This window comes from Mustela lutreola, chromosome 6 (assembly GCF_030435805.1).
Source record: "Mustela lutreola isolate mMusLut2 chromosome 6, mMusLut2.pri, whole genome shotgun sequence".
In the NCBI taxonomy this organism is placed as follows: Eukaryota; Metazoa; Chordata; class Mammalia; order Carnivora; family Mustelidae; genus Mustela; species Mustela lutreola.
Genome location: NC_081295.1, coordinates 137,586,790 through 137,601,780, shown reverse-complemented (window position 1 = coordinate 137,601,780; position 14,991 = coordinate 137,586,790). Strand labels below are relative to the sequence as shown.

At 38.9% G+C, this 14,991-nt stretch overlaps 1 protein-coding gene across 10 annotated transcripts in view; it reads right to left on the bottom strand.

Moving 5' to 3' along the window:
• Positions 1–14,991, bottom strand: part of FARS2 (phenylalanyl-tRNA synthetase 2, mitochondrial) — a 531,358-nt gene that overhangs the window by 202,871 nt on the left and 313,496 nt on the right. The gene's annotated exons all lie outside the window — the stretch shown is intronic.

Genomic DNA, 14,991 nt, shown 5'->3' with positions numbered 1-14,991 from the left:
ACTCACTCCAAAGGCAAGGTGTGTTGTTTACATTACGGCAATGCCATGAACTTGAAGGGTTTATTTCGCTTATTGAAGCAGAGTAAGACCAAACACAAAGCGCTGTGTGAAGAAGCAAGGGAGCAATTCATACTCCAGAAAAAGCTTACGGAAAGGGCTTGTGAAAAAGTTTACACAAAGTTGAAATATAATTTCAGCTGGACACTAAGGGGGAGTAGGATCCTGGGAAGGCTGCAAACAGCCTCAAGATTTCACTCCTAACATGCCTGCCCTATGTAATTCCCTCCCTCTGAGTGTGGGTGGCCCCAAGAACTGAATGATCAGGTGACTTTATATGCGGGTCCCTCTGAGCAAACCAGCTCACAGAAATGAGGCCATGTGGCTAGGCCCTGAGGGAGGCCTTTAGAAGCTGGGGGAGGCCTTGGCCATCAGCAAGAAATGGGACCTCCACTCTTACAATCTCAAGGAAATGAATTCTCCCAAGAGTGTGAAAGAGCTCAGAAGAGGACCCTGAATTCCAGAAGAGGACATAGTTTTCTGACACCTTGATTCCCACCTATGAAGACCCAGAGCAGGGGACCCAGCACCTGGACTTCCGATGCAAGGAAATGTAACATAATAAATTTATGTTGTTTTAATCCATTGGTATGAGGTTAACTTGTTACCCAGCAAAAGAAAACGACTATGCATCCAAGATTTGGAGAGAGGTAAAAGAAAATTCCAGACTGAAGGAATGTCTTTAATAAAAAAAAGGTGACAGTGCAGCATGCAATGGTTAGGAGCAGTTTCTGGAAACACAGATGGTTCGAGGTTGAGGCAGGTAAGAGAGGAGAGGATCCATTTCTGCCCTGGGTGTCCTACCTGGTGTCCTACCTACCTGGTGTCCTACCTAAAAAACAACAACAACAAAGATAAACATATAATTGAAGCCACGCAGGAGATGAACCTCTTCAAATGGTTTGTTTAAAAGCTGAATGAATTAAAATCGCCAAAATGAGATCGCAAAAGCAAATGATACAGAGAGACAGAATGGCTCAGTAGTAGGAGAGAAAGTGTATATGAAAGAAAAGAGAGTGGCTGGCTGATTGCACCTGTTCCTGAGTACGAATGAACACTCTGGTGAGGAGGAGGGGAGAGGGATATTTAACCACACAGTGAGGTCACAAAAAAGTGTGCATGGCCCCTGACCCTGTGATCAGGTGCCTAAAAGAGCAGCTAAAGTGTGAGGCAAAATATTTTAGAATAATTCATACTGATACATGAGGTCTTAAAAAACGGTTGGTGACTAAAGACATGAAATTCAATATAATCATGATCGACTTTTTATATCTACTTAAAGAAGATTATTTTGAAAATTACAGTCCTGGTGGTACGGTTCTAGCATATTCTGTCTGCAGTGGGTGGTTTTAGTGTCCTCATCGCTGCTGGTTACACCATTTATTTTTACAACAATTTGGAAACAACATGGCAACACATATCAAGATCCTTAAAAATGTTCATACTCTGTTCTTTTAACCCTATTCTAAAGCAAAACCAAGAATAACAAAGAGCCCTAAAAGTAGGTAAGAAAAAAAGCAGCAATCTAATTTTTTTTAAAAAGATTTATTTATCTGAGAGCAAGAGGGTGTGGGGGGAGGGGCAGAGGGAGAGAGAGAACCTACAGCAGGCAGACTCCACACTGAGCGTGGAGTGCCAAATGCTCCACTGACTGAGCCACCCAGGTGCCCGAACAATCTAAATTTTTAAATGGATGAAGACTATGAAGACATTCATAGAAATGGAAAGAAAAATTACCTTTAAGCAAATAAAAAGTTTAGTTAAGAAAAATGCAAAGGGGGCGCCTGGGTGGCTCAGTAGGTTAAGCCGCTGCCTTTGGCTCAGGTCATGATCTCAGGGTCCTGGGATCGAGTCCCGCATCGGGCTCTCTGCTCAGCAGGGAGCCTGTTTCCCTCTCTCTCTCTCTCTGCCTGCCTCTCCGTCTACTTGTGATTTCTCTCTGTCAAATAAGTAAATAAAATCTTTAAAAAAATGCAAAGAAAAAGTAAAAAGTAAAAAGTAAAAAAATATTTTACATATCAGATTAGCTAAATAAATAGAACTGTTCTTATACTTGATAGCAAAGCCAAGGGAACACAAGCACTCTCTGCGTAACTCGTAGGCTCACAACTGTTTTTTTTTTTTTTTTAATTTAATAAACATATAATATATTTTTATCCCCCAGGGTACAGGTATGTGAATCGCCAAGTTTACACACTTCACAGCACTCACCATAGCACATACCCTCCCCAATGTCCATAACCCCACCCCCCTTCTCTTAACCCCCCTCCCCCCGGCAACCCTCAGTTTGTTTTGTGAGATTAAGAGTCACTTATGGTTTATCTCCCTCCCAATCCCATCTTGTTTCATTGATTCTTCTCCTACCCACTTAACCCCCCATGTTGCATCTCCACTTCCTCATATCAGGGACATCATATGATAGTTGTCTTTCTCCGCTTGACTTATTTCACTAAGCATGATAACCCTCTAGTTCCATCCACATCATCACAAACGGCAAGATTTCATTTCTTTTGATGGCTGCATAGTATTCCATTCACAACTGGGTTTTTAACCCACTGACCTAAGGAGAAGAATACAGCAGTAGCTATCAAAGTTACAGATGCATAGACCACCTTATTCTTCTAGCTACGGGAATGCATCCTACTTATGGGAAATTATGAATGTGTAAGGCCTCTTGCTGGGGTATTGCTTATAAAAGCAAAAGACTGCAAACAACCCAAGGTCCATCACCAGGGAACTGATTAAATAAATTAGGCCATGTCCACACAATGGCATGTTATAAAGAATCTCTGAAAGATTTAAAAAACTCAAAGCAGCAGCTGCCTGACGTTGTTTTCTTTTGTTTCTTAATCTGGGGGAGGGTGGGAAAGAACTGGGCACCTGGAGGAGAGAGATAGGGAGACTTCACACTACGTGCCTCCTTAAAGAGTGACAAGAAATATTTCAGACAACAGAGATTTTTGTTACTAGGTAAAATACAGCAATGTCTTTTCTGTTTAAGAGGTTGTAAGAACAAAGTACTCCTCTTGTGTCACACTGGGGCTAAACTTTCAGGATAATCATGATTAGTAAAAATGGATTTCTATGTCCCCCTTTTATAGCTAGGAGTGATCTCTTTCGTTCTCTCACACCATTTCCAAACCATCCCCACTATGTGCCGTCCAAATTTGTGATCACAGAATAATAAAATGGTGGCTCTCTTATGCCATTAACTTTGAAGTAGTTTGTTATTCAACAAGGGCTAACCAGACATTGTTAAAACATCTGGGTTTGCCTTTTATTGTAAACATTTCCCATTATGGAAACGCAAATAAAGACTAGATAAGGTTTCACTTAGGAGAGATCAGGAATTAAGCTTAAAATAAGATGAGTCCCCTATACCCTAGTACCCTGTATATGCCAGAGTATCAATTATGTCACAATATCACATCCATCCTAAAGCCATGCCATCCCACATTATTCATCGCATTGCTCATCCTACATATAGAGCAAACAGTCCTAAGCCAAAGCTATGTAACACTCCTTCTCCCAACCAACTACTGTTTTTCATCTGATTTTTCTACTTTACGATGAGTGGGATCATCTTCCATCTAATTATTCAAGGCAGAAACCTGGGAGTAAATTTTAACTCTAACATTACCTCATTTCAGATATAGACGTTTAAATTATATTTAAAACCTCTCTCAAAACTATCCCTTCTTTCTAGTCTAATTGTCGCTACAGATTTGCGCCTTCCATAAACATCTCTCACCTGGGCTCTTCCAAGAAACACCCAAGTTGTCACCGTCTGTCTCCCTATTTGCTCCATCTGTGCTAGTGCCACCAATTCTCTTTCTAAAACATAAATTTGGACACTGTCACCACTAGACATGTATAAGGGTAGAACAATGAATGAGTCATATTTGTTCTTAATTTTATTTTGCATTTATTCTCTTTCTAAAACACAAAAAGCAGCTTAAAATTGTTCCAGAGATCCCCATTCAGTCTATCTGAGCTTGACTTCTCAGGAAACCTTAAGATTTGATGTGCAAGGTCCACTGGGAAAATGCTTCATTGTAAGTTAAAAATTAGCATCTCTGTTTATCACTTGGCATCAAGGCAATCATAAAGACAAAGGGAAAAACTAGTATTCAGCGTGTTACAGACAGATTGAGAAGCACTGGTCTGAAAAAGTTGGAAGAACTTTCAAAAAAATTTCCACTACATCCCAGGTTGTTAATTTTGCCACATATAAAATTATGCACATGACACTGCTCAACAACAGAGTTCATGGTCTTTTCAAATGCAGATGGGTCTTTTGCCAACACAAATCTCAAAATACTTACAGGGAATGACCCATCCCCAAGGTGAAAATAAATCAGAAGTTAACAGTATAAAACTATCCGGAAAAACTCCCAAATATCGGGAAATTTAACAACATACTTTTAAATAGACCAACATGCAAAGAAAAATCTCACAAGAAAAATTAGGAAATGCACCGAAGCGAATACAAATTAAAATGCAACACATAACAATGTATGGGATGCATCTAAAGCTATGATTCAAACGAAACTTATAGCATTAAAGGCATATGTCAGAGGAGAAGAAAAGTGTCAAATCATTGATCTACTCCCTTACAAAACTAGAAAAAGAAAACTAAGACCAAACTAAGCAAAATAAGGAAAAAATAAAGATAACCTAAGTGACAAAATAAAGAGAAAAACAATAGTGAAAACTGATGACAACAAAAGCTGGTTTAAAAGAATTTTTTAAAACTGACACACAGTTGATACACAATGTTACATTAGTTTCAGATGGACAGTATCATGATTCCACACCTCCATTATGTGGTGGTATGCTCACCACAATTGAAGCTACCATTTGTCACAATACAACATGATTGCAGTTATCATCAACTATATTCCCTTTGCTGTGTCTTTAACCCTGTGACTTCTTCCATATCTGGAAGCCTGCATCCCCCACACCTTGTCACCTGTTTTGCCCACCCTCTAACTACCTTTCCAGCTGGCAACCATTAGTCTGTTCTCAGTATTTATGGATCTGTTTCTGCTGTTTATTTCTTTGTTTTGTTTTCTAGATTCCACATGTAATCACATGGGATTTGCTGGAATCAAAAAGACAAGTAACAAGTGCTGGCAAGGATGTGGAAAAAAAGAAGGCTCATGCACTGTTGCTGGGAATGTAAATTGGTGCAGCCACTGTGAGAAACAGTATAGTATGGAGGTTCCTCAAAAGATAAGAAATAGAAATACCATACAACCTAGCTAGTAATTTCACCACTGGGAATCCCCCCCCCAAAAAAAAAGAAAACACAATTCAAAAAGATATCTGCACCTCTATGTTTATTATAGCATTATTTATAGCAGCCAACATATGGAAGCAACCCAAGTGTCCATCAACAGATGAATGAACAAAGAACAGGTGGTTCTTTGGAATGAAACATTGCTTAGTCATAAAAAAGATAAAAGCTCTCTCTGTTTGACTTATTTCACCACTGGGTCCATCCATGTTGCCACAAATGGCCAGGTCTTATTCTTTTTTATGACTGAGTAATAGTCCACTCTTTATGTATACCAAAGGCTGTTAAAAAATATCAATACGATTGATAAATTGCCAGCCAGACTAATAAGGAAAAAAAAGAAAGAAAAAAAGAGAAGATACAAATTAACAATGTCAGAAACAAAGGATAGGACCTCACTAAAAATAGATACTAGAGACATTAAAAAGATAATGAGGGACTAGAAAGAATATTATGAATAACCTTACACAAGTGAATTCAACAACTATTCAATAATCCATACAAAATGGAAAAATTCCTAAAAATGAAACAAAACAAAACAAACAAAAAAACCCCCACCTCATCTACCAAAGCCAATTAAAAAGAACATATAACCTATATCAATTAAAAATACTGAATATATAATGAAAAACTTTCCCACAAAGAAAACCTGAGGACCAGATGGCTTTTACTATGAATTCTATCACAATGTGAAGAAAGAAATAATACTAATTCTTCCAGAAAGTAGAGAATAATGAAATTTCATGCCAGGATTACCCTTATACCAAAACCAAAGACATTCCAAGAAAAGAAAACTTTAAACCAATATGCATCATGAACAGAGAAAACAAATCACCTTTAACAAAATATTAACAAACTGCATCCAGGAATTCATGAAGAGGACATGACGTCAGGACTTGATTTATCCTAGGAATAAAAGGTTGGCTCAACATACAAACATCACTCAACATAATTCTTCAAAAAAGCAGATTAAAAAAGAAAACACATGATCATTCAGTAGATGCAGGAAAAGCAGTTGAAAATATCTAAGTTCCATTCATTATAAAAATTCTCAGCAAATAAGGAACACCAGGCATTTCTTTAATCTGATAAAAGACACAATAAAAAAACCAATAGCTACATGGATTGGAAGAACAAGTATTGTGAAAATGTCTATGCTACCTAAAGCAATCTACATGTTTAATGCAATCCCTAACAAAATACCATCATTTTTTTTCAAAGAGATGGAACAAATAATCCTAAAATTTATATGGAACTGGAAAAGACTTCAAATACCCAGAGGAATGTTGAAAAAGAAAGTCAAAGTTGGTGGCATCACAAGTCCAGACTTTCAGCTCTATTACAAAGCTGTCATCATCAAGACAGTATGGTACTGGCGCAAAAACAGACACATAGATCAATGGAACAGAACAGAAAGCCCAGAAATAGACCCTCAACTTTATCATCAACTAATCTTTGACAAAGCAGGAAAGAATGTTCAATGGAAGAAAGACAGCCTCTTCAACAAATGGTGTTGGGAAAATTGGACAGCCACATGCAGAAAAATGAAACTGGACCATTTCCTTACAACACACAGGGAAATAAACTCAAAATGGATGAAGGACCTCAATCTGAGAAAGGAATCCAGCAAAATCCTTAAGGAGGACACAGAAAGCAACCTCTTCGACCTAGAAACATAGCCAAAGGCAAGGGAAGCAAGGCAAAAATGAACTATTGGGACTTCAACAAGATCGAAAGCTTTTGCACGGCAAAGGAAACAGTCAACAAAACCACAAGACAACTGACAGGATGGGAGAAGATATTCACAAATGACGTATCAGATGAAGGGCTAGTATCTAAAATCTAGAAAGAACTTATTAAACTCAACACCCAAAGAACATATAATCCAATCAAGAAATGGGCAGAGGACATGAACAGACATTTCTGCAAAGAAGACATCCAGATGGCCAACAGACACATGAAAAAGTGCTCCACTTCACTTGGCATCAGGGAAATACAAATCAAAACCACAGTGAAATATCACCTCACACCAGTCAGAATGGGTAAAATTAACAAGTCAGGAAATGACAGATGATAGCGAGGAAGCAGAGAAAGGGGAACAGTCCTACACTGTTGATGGGAATGCAAGCTCGTGCAGTCACTCTGGAAAACAGCATGAAGGTTCCTCAAAATGTTGAAAATAGACTACCCTGTGACCCAGCAATCGCATTACTGGGTATTTACCCTAATGATACAAATGTAGTGATCCAAAGGGACACACACACCTGAATGTTTATAGCAGCAATGTCCATAATAGCCAAACTATGGAAAAAACCTAGATGTCCATCAACAGATAAATGGATAAAGAAGATGTGGTATATATATACACAATGGAATACTATGTAGCCATCAAAAGAAATGAAATCTTGCCATTTGCGATGACATGGATGGAACTAGAGGGTATTATGCTTAGCGAAATAAGTCAATTATCATACAGTCTCCCTGATATGAGGAAACTGAGAGGCAATGTTGGGGGTTTGGGGGGTAGGAAAGGAATAAATGAAACAAGATGGGATCGGGAGGGAGACAAACCATAAGAGACTCTTAATCTCACAAAACAAACTGAGGGTTGCTGGGGCAGGGGTAGGGAGAGGGTAGTGGGGTTATTGATATTGGGGAAGGTATGTGGTATGGTGAGTACTGTTAAGTGTGTACACCTGGAAATTCACAGACCTGTACCCCTGGGGCTAATAATACATAACGTGTTAATTTAAAAAAATAAAAAATTAAAATTAAAAACAAAAAACAGAAAAAACAAAACAAAACAAAAAACCCAAGAGCTAATACAATACTCAACGGTGAAAGACCAGTTGCTTTGCATTCAGGACCTGCTTGAAGACAAGAGTATGTCCATTCAGAAAGGGGGAGCAAAACAAAAACAAAAAAACAGATTAACCAATTGGAAAGAAAAAAGTAAAACTGTCATTATTTGTAGATACATGACTGACTACATAAAAATTCCTAAGGAAAACATTTCAAAGGTTACCGATATATGAGTTTAAGATCATGATCTACAAAAATCCACAGTGTACATGATTCAGGGGCATCAGTTTCACCTCGCTGTCAGTGGGGACAAGTGAAGAACCTCTTCTGAAGATAGGAGACTGACTCTAATGGGAGGTCTCGAGGCTACGAGCAGTGAGGGAGCCGTTACAGCAAACACCTGGAATCCTAACCACCTTGGTAAAGGATGAGCGCTTCATTAGGGAGCAGAAACAGGCCTCAAGTTTCCTTTTGCCACACTCAAGTCTCACAATTATTCTTATGGAGAAGCCTACTTGTGACAATCAATTACTGTGGAGATTTGCAAGAAAGGATGTGGCATCTGTTTGCTGAGTTGTACCAAATTTTGCCTTTGAAACACTTTGTTTTGGTCCCATCTAGAACAGCTTCTTCTGAATTGCGCCCTGCACTGTGCTTTCCTACTAGGACATTAGTAAGACACCAGACATCTCTGACCACGATGCTGATCACCGTATCACATAGTCTTCCCTAGGAGATGTCATTGACTAAACTGATTTCAGATTTAAGAAGATGGAATAAGCTTCTTTCCCCTGAACAAATGGATTATTTTTCACTTTAACGATACCATGAGTTACATAATTGGTCATAATGTTCTCCTTAGTCTGGCCCATGGAAGGTTAGAGCCAACCTTGCGGGTCACCTCTACAACTGTACAAGTGTTCAGGGTACATTTCTCCGTGTGACTCTTGGCCCAATTTTATTTTCTTATCCTTATTTCCTCTTTGTCCTGATTATCTCAACTATTTATTTTATCCTCTTGTACATACTTTTATATGGTACTTCCCATTCTTTATGGAAGAAAGTGAACCATAAATAACTAGACACTTAGAGATACTGTCAGCCAAGGCAAGTCTAATTCTCAGGTCTTTGGCACTCCTCGGCGGTAATTTGTTGCCAGGTGCTCAAGGGCTGACAGGGTTTTAAGGCAGTATATTTTTTCCCTATTCCAATACTAGAGGGTTCCAGTAAACCAGAGTCCCTAAAGCAGAAGGCTGACTACAAAGAAACATCCTCAATTAAACAGAATATTCAGGATGGGAAGCAATTAAGTATTCTCATTAACACAGCTTTGTGCTGAATGGAGCCACCGACACAGGAAAAATTGTTTTTGTTTTTGGTGAAAATCATTCTAAGAAGGTCAGCTAAATATAGAAACAAAATGATGTGAGATGAGAGCCCAGAGGTGGGAAAATTAAAAAGAAGAGGAAAAAAAAAAAAAAAAAAAAAGAGGAGGAGGGGAGGCAAACGGCACCTGAAAAGGGGACAGTAAGAAGTCTTCAGGGTGAAAGTGAAGAAACGAAGTGGGTCTCAGAGCATACAGCCATCCAATCCCATAACTGTCCCCTTCTACCGCACATGGCTCTCCACGCTTTGCCTCAACAGCTGCGGAAAAAGAAGCACTGGCAAAAGAGAAACCAAGTCACCGCACAAGGCTCAGCCCATAGCCCCCCGTCTGGCCCTTCCAAGCAGAGACCTTGTGAGCAGGAGTTATTTCAGAGAGACAATGGCTGCGCTAGCCAATGGTCATGATGGGGAACAAAGAGCACTGAGGAAAGACTAAAACTGGCTGCTACTGCTCAACGCCATGCCTCTGAAGGCATAGGGTATCTGTGCTCTTGGTGGAAGGCACTGGGGGTGGTGGGTAGGTGGAGATAGTTCTCAAACCTTCTCCCGAAAGGCCTAGAAAAATCACTGTGACATGCAGAAGAGGTCCTATCACCAATGTGAGAGACGGCTGAGAACGGGCAGTTGTTGACTGTGAAAAAGAACTACCCACAAACACACAGTATTTAATCTGAACCAAGAAAAGTGAAGCCTGTGTGTCTTCCTCTCTAGTATGTGATGATCTTGAGCCACAGAGAGATGGTTCCATAATATAATTACACTTTAGTTGGACAATGCACAAGAAGCAGAGAGAATTTTTAGGGTAATGAAAATACTCTACATGATACTATAATGATGGATAATGTCATTACACATTTGTCCAAACCCACTTGGATGTACAGCTCCAAGACTGAACCCTGAGGTAAACAATGAATTTGGGGTGATAATGATGTGTCAATATAGGTTATTCAACTGTAAAAACTGTAGCACTCTCATAGGGAATTCTGATCATTGAGGAGTACCCATGGGTAGGGGCAGAGTAAGGTACAGAGGGTATATGAGAATTCTGTCTCAGTTTTGCCATGAAGCTAAAACTGCTCTAAAAAATTAAAGTCTTCATTAAAAAAGAGAGGGACTACTCTTGTGAAAATGGGGAAGATAATCGTGACTTCCTTCCACATAAGTCTATCATTAAGACTAAATAAGACAGGGGGGTGCCTGGGTGGCTCAGTGGGTTAAGGCCTCTGCCTTCGGCTCGGGTCATGGTCCCAGGGTCCTGGGATCAAGCCCCACATCGGGCTCTCTGCTCTGCAGGGAGCCTGCTTCCTCCTCTCTCTCTCTCTGCCTGCCTCTCTGCCTACTTGTGATCTCTGTCAAATAAATAAATAAAATCTTTAAAAAAAAAAAGACTAAATAAGACAGTCCATGTAAATCAATAGGCACATAAAAAATGCTGTAAAAATTTTAGCTGGAATAGTCATTAATATAAGGGTTCTATACAACTATTTCTGAGAAAAATATTGAGCAAATGCTCTGAAGAAGATTCTTTCAAATGTTGAAACCCTGTATATTTTAATTAGCTCATTGGCTTAATATTTTAAAACAATTTAAATAAACATAACTTCATGGGGAAAAAAGAGAGGGGAGAGTGGAAAGATAACACATAAAATGGGAGAAAGGATTTGCAAATTATATATATTAAGGGCTTACTATTCAGGATATATAAAGAACTCCTACAACTCAACAACACACAGACAAACAACACAACTTAAAAATGGGCAAAAGATGTCTATAGATATTTCTCCAAAGAAGTTCTACAAATAGCCAACAGGCACATGAAAAGATGCTCCATACATCCTTAGTCTTTAGGGCAATGTAAACCCAAACCACAGTGAGACACTACTTCACACATACTAGGCTGGCTATAGTACAAAACAAACAAACAAAAAACTGAGAAAACAAGTGCCAACAAGGACAGGAACAAATTGGAACCCTTGGGCATCGCTGCTGGGAATGCAACATGGTGCAGCTGCTGTGGGAAACAGCTTGATGGTTCTTCCAAAAGTTAAACATAGAGTCACTTTATGACGCAGCCATTCTTCTCTCTCTCTCCCCTTCAATAGATTGATCTATCTATCTCTATCCATATGCATGTGTGTGTGTATATATGTATACACAAAATATAGTTACAGACATAGATACAAAAATGGATATATAGATACCAAAAAAACTGGAAAAAGGGACTCAAGAGAACTGTGCACCAATGTTCACAGCAGAATTATCTACAGTAGATGAAAGGTTAAAAAAACAGCTCAATGTCAAAACAACTCAATGAATAAACAAATATGGTATGTGTAGAAAATGGAATATTATTCAGCCCTAAAAGGAAATGAAGTTCTAATATTTGCTACAGCAGGGATGAACCCTCCAAAAATATGCTAAGCAAAAGAAGCCAGACACAAAAGGATACATATTGTATGATTTCACATATGAGAAATACCTAGAATAAGTAAATTCATGGAGACAGCAAGACTAAGAGGTTATTAAAGGGACTGGAGGGAGGGGAAAATGGGGAGTTACTGTTTAATGAATACTGAGTTTCTGCTCAGTATTGTTGAGTATGGTTGACAACATTGTGGCTATAATCAATATCAGTGAATTGTATCCTTAGAAATGGTTAAAATGGAAAATTTTATACTGTATATATTTTGCCACATAAAAATAAAAATTTTAAGGAGCTAAACATTTACAAACTTTAAAGAAAATTTCTGCATGTTCTTCACAATATTTTTAGAAAATATTTTCTTTTTCTCATTACCACAACGATCTCTGCAAACACTAAGATTTACCAACTGAGCCACTATGTAGCCAATTATTTCAGTGGACCTGAGCTGCTTCTCCCATAAAATGAAAGAACAGCAATAATACAGCATCTCAAGTTCCTTCCAGCTCTTAACAGTCTAGGATGAGGCTCAGGTTAGAAGTAATTAACTAAGGTCTACTCTAAAGAAGCTTTCAATGAAATACAAAGTACTGCAAAATAATTTTGTTTAATATTGAGCAGCATTGCAAAGGTTATCTGCCAACTGCCTCTCCTCTGGCCATCCGTCTCCTACCCTGCAGACATGCGGGTACACTCCACTTTGCACCCTCTACTTAGACAGGTGTGCCCACTGGGAATGGTCTTTCTCCCCACCTGTTTCAGGTCTCTGACCAAATGTCACCTTCTCAGGGAGGCCTCCCTGACCGCTCACTTGGAAACTATATACCTCTCCACCAGTACATTCCAATCCCCCTTATTCTGCCCTGTTTTCTTCAGAGAATATCATCTTCTAAGATACTACAACCTTTCATACTTCTTTTATTTATTGTTTATTGTCAGACTGCTGCTAGTCTGTAATCCACAAGGGCAGGATCTTTGCTGGTTTTCAACACTAACACATCTCCAGTGGCTAGAAGACTGTGTGGCACAAAGCAGGTGCACGGATATTTGCAAAGGGAGTGGATGGCATTAACTTACTTGTTTTATTTGAATGGTAGTATTGTGAAGAACAGTAGACTTTAAATGAAGTTTTCAATACAGTGACTTTCTCTGATGATATAATCTGTGAGAGATCTTACCTATAATAATATGAAGTGATATTTTAACAGTGGTGATATCAGAGATGCCATTTCTCAAAAAGACATCTCAGAAAGGAGAGAACTGAAACACACAAAGGGAACAACAGGAAAAGAGGTCTCTTTTAACCATTCATCCCAACCTTTGTCACTGCTCATCACTGAGCTTCCTTTATACGGTGCAGCTGCCCCTGGGTCACAAGCTCCTTGAAGCCAAGGACCTTAACAGGGCTTCTGTTTCGATATTTTGTCTATTTTATTTTGTTTCTCAGTGACTTAACTGTTGGAATGTAAACATCCTCTGCCTCTTGAGGTTCCCTCTCAAAATGTTTTGCTGCAAAGTCAAAGACTGAATTAAAACTTCAAACTACGACACTGAAAAACATTTTTTAATTATGTTAAGTGTATTTTTCCTTCCTTGTCAAAAGGGGCTAATTTCTAGCAATTCTCTGACTTCATGAATTGACACTTCCCCAGAATAACAATATATCAAGAAATATTGAAACAACCAATTAGCATTCATATTTTATAGAACTTTATCAGTTACAAAATGTTTCATCAATATTATTTTGATTTTGATCCTCACAGTGATCCTAGGGGGAATGTGAGAGCTAGTGTTATTATCTATACTTAAAAATTAATACCATTTAAGGGATACCTTGGTGGCCGCTAGCTCAGGTCAAGATCCCAGTGTTCTGGGATCTAGTCCCACATCTGGCTCCTTGCTCCATAGGGAGCCTCTTCTCCCTCTGCCTCTGCCTGCCACTCTGTCTCCCTATACTCTCTCTGTCTCTCTGACAAATAAATAAATAAAATCTTAAAAAAATAAATACCATTTGAGCAAAATCACCAACAATGGGACTCAAATCTGTTTTTCCCCTTCAAGTATGTATCCAATATCTAAATATTGTCAGAGAGGGGCTACACTCATAGTACTTCAAACCATCAGAAAATTCTAGTTATGCCTGTGTGCTTTCTACTTTGTAACTAACTGCCAATTTCCTGATGGACTTTACCACTTTCCATGAAAGGGAGTAGAATGATTTGTATAAGTAAATGGTCAAAGATATTAATAGATTTTTCTGAATTTTGGGTTCCGGCTACCACACCAAACATGCCTTTCACACTGAATTTGACTATTACATACAGAATGAGTTGACAGGACTAGTAGTTAGCAGTGGTCTTGGACAAAAGTGTCCCCTTCCCTTGATCATTAGTTATGCTGGCAGTCACACAAGAATACAAGCCCCATAGTATCCCAGTGTGACACCAAACACCCGAAGGCAGGTCTAGAAAAGCCAGCACAGCTCCATAAATTCTGAGTTCTTCTCTTCCCACCACAGACTCAGTCCTTGATCCCCTGCTTTCCAGCTACAACTCCTGAATTCCTTAGAGACTTGCCACAGGATGATTGACTTTTCAAGCTGTGTCCAAAGATCGATCTCCTGCCTGAAAAATTTCTCTAGTTGTATATATCTTTGGTTCCGCACAATTCTGTCAATAAGTCCTTCACACAATCCAAAGGCAGACCTCTTTTAAAAGAACCTTTCCAAGGTGTGGAGCAGACTGGGAATCAGATTCTGTAAGCTGTAAAGACAGCAGTCCTTAACACAATCTGAGCTAGACTGCATTTGAATAAATTTAAAACAACAAACCCTTCAACACCCTTCTCAAAAGCTCACTTTGGACTATCTTCCGTTCTTCCTTGCATCCTGAATTTCAGTTTTCTGTAGTTGAATGAAGGAGAAAAGAGTTTGTGATGCACATACTAATCAACAGTACGTGAAGCAATTCCCAATGGCCTTGTCTACTACACATCCTCTGTACAGATGTCTCCAGCTTCCTTCAGG